Source organism: Anolis carolinensis, chromosome 1 (assembly GCF_035594765.1).
Source record: "Anolis carolinensis isolate JA03-04 chromosome 1, rAnoCar3.1.pri, whole genome shotgun sequence".
In the NCBI taxonomy this organism is placed as follows: domain Eukaryota; kingdom Metazoa; phylum Chordata; class Lepidosauria; order Squamata; family Dactyloidae; genus Anolis; species Anolis carolinensis.
Window position 1 is genome coordinate 289,064,351 of NC_085841.1, and position 2,882 is coordinate 289,067,232.

Sequence of the window (2,882 nt, forward strand, 5' to 3'; positions counted from 1 at the left end):
CACATCAAGCACAATTTACATATTATAAAATTGGTAGAAACATTTAAAATCTCTGTATAGTTTATTTTCCTTGAAAATGCTGTTAACTTCATACAGCAACAACCCCCCCCCCCCCCCCCAAAAAAAAAAAAGATGTCCCAAAAGTAGCCCCATACTGAGAATATCTCCTGGATAAGTTTTCCACATCCCATCTCCCAAAATGAAATCAGTTCAGTTAAGCATGCTTATTTAAGTAGAAAATTAATGCCACATCTAGTGCAGCTCTTGGACTGAGATGAACTGTCTGTAGAATGTGGCAATAAATGAATTGTTCCCAGTAACTTATAATCCGCTTTTTAAAACAAATCTCAGTACCATTGCATCCAGGGGGCACAATTCTATGCTTTTGTTTGTCTAGTTAAATAGCTTTTCAAGTGATATTCCTATCATTTAGTATGTTTTTGTTTAGGTTTTATATAGTTCTTGGCTATTCCCTTGTTTTTAACAAGGACAATATGGTTTGAAGACATTTCTTACTGTTTCCTGTCCCCAGAATCCTTCTCTAGAAGTGCCTGACATATATTATCCCACATATATTTTCTGTCCTCAAAGTGTGACCTTCCAGACTTCATTGTCCTGTAGAAACAGAGATTTGAAAATCTGATGAAGATAGATTTCCCTCTTTAAGCAGCTAGTGTTGTGGAACTTTTTCAAAAGGTATTATTTGCTTCTGTATATACCAAAGGTGATGAATGTTTTTAAGCCAAAGGGCCAATTTCAATTTCAGAGAAGTTCATTGGAGCAGCAAGCACTGGCTGTGTTTGAAACAAAAATGAATGTATTGCCCTTTGACAAGCTCTGTATTCTGCATTAAGTGACTAGAGAACGGTACAAAAATGATTCCTTGCATCAGTAAAGCCAACAAGTTGTCAATAGCAATATCTGTTGTAAAGTTTGACAACCTTCAGATCTCATATTCCAGTCTCCAAGGAATGGTTGCTCAGTTTGTGGAAAATAAATGATTAAATATCAGTTGCTTTTTATGTAGCTCATGCCAGTTTATTGTTAACATGTTTCCTTGCATGCTCTTTATCTGAGGCTTTTCTGTTCTGGCAGATGTGTTAGGACTATAGCTCATCTTCTGCAACCAGTATGTCAGAGCAGAATGGCAGCTGTAATGTATTACAACTGTAAAGCATTGTTTTGGGGATAGGTGTTTCCCTGGTCATGCACCTGCTAGTTTCCATTTTGTTTTTAACCATATTCTAAATGCAGTCAGCTCACCACATTTGAAATGTAACTCTTGTAGATTTAATTATTCAGTTTTAATTAAAATGTTGTCTGTAGTAATATCTAAGGGTGCATCTGCACTGTAAAATTAATGCAATTTGACACCACGTTAATGGCCATAATTCAATTGAATCATTGGAGATGTGGTTTTACATGGTCTTTAGCCTTCTTTGTCAGAGTGCTGGTGTGTCACCAAACTACAACTCCCAGGATTCCATAACATTGAGGCACTGGTGTTGAAGTGGTACTAAACTGCCTTAATTCTTCAGTGTAGATGCACCCTAAGTTCGGGCCCCACTTATCTTCACAATCGCATCTCCCTCTATATCCCAGCGCGGACCGTTAGATCTTCCGGGGAGGCCCTCTCGCTCCCACCACCGTCCCAGGTACAGTTGGTGGGGACGAGGGAGAGGACCTTCTCGGTGGTGCCCCCACCCCCACCCGGGACACCCTCCCCAAAGAGATAAGGCAGGCCCCATCAATAGCATCCTTCTGTAGGGACCGGAAAACCTGGTGATTTCAGCAGGCTTTTGGAAATGACTAACCTGAAACCCTAGACACCTCATGGCCACCATACGGTTGTGTTCTGCGCTTTACCGACTTCCTTCTATTTTGTTTTTGGGTGCTAGTTTAACTAGTTTAACCCTTGATAGCTACTCAGCAGGTCTGAAGTGGTGTAATCCTGTCCTATGCTCCCTGCTATCCATTCACACTTTCCCCCCTGGCTTTATGTTATTTTTACTGTTTGATCCTTACCCTAGCTCTTACAGATATCTTATTCTATTCGGAAATTAAGCCCATTGGTTGTTAAATCACCCAATGGAGTAATCTGAAACTGTTTTTATGTATACCTAAAGAACACATTGTTTTACATTTTTATTATGCTTAGTTCTCCAGCACAATTCTGTGGTCTACTTCCTCCATTAGAGGACAAGAGTTTACTAGGTAGTTAACTATTTTATTATTCATGGTTTTTCACTTCATAGGAATCCTGTGCCCCTAATCCTAGCAAATGTGTAGGGCTGATTGTATTGCCCTTTGGTTTTGAGCCTTTATTGTAAATAATTCTCACATTGCTTCATTTTTCAGATAAAGCAAAAGGGAATATGGAATCCCACTGTCTTTTGTATGAACTGAGATTTGACCCAGCAGCAAGAGCGATGAACATCAGCTCCAAGGTTGACATGTGGCTCCCTGACTAGCTGGTTACTGTGCTTAATTGGCAATCTTTCTGAAATTGCAGTTCTCAGCTCATTTTCTATCAGTGACATAATTTGTATGGGTGGCAGTCTATTATGGGTAGAGGACCCTGTGTTAGGGTCTCTGAGCCCTGTGTCCATAACTGTCTTGAAATTCACTTTTAAACATTCAATCATAATTGACCTTTAACCCAACATGTGCCCTGTGACATATTGATTTATTTGATTTTGTTATATCTAAGCAACTGTGTTTGGATAAGGCATCTGGGTGTAATCTGAGGGGCTTGCATTGTTCTACAACGTGCTCATTACTGATGTTCAGTCCAAAGCTTTGTCACAAGTTATTTTAAGGCACCTTGATAGCAATGGCATTGCTCACGTACTCTTTCTCCCCTGCCCCAGCACACACACTGT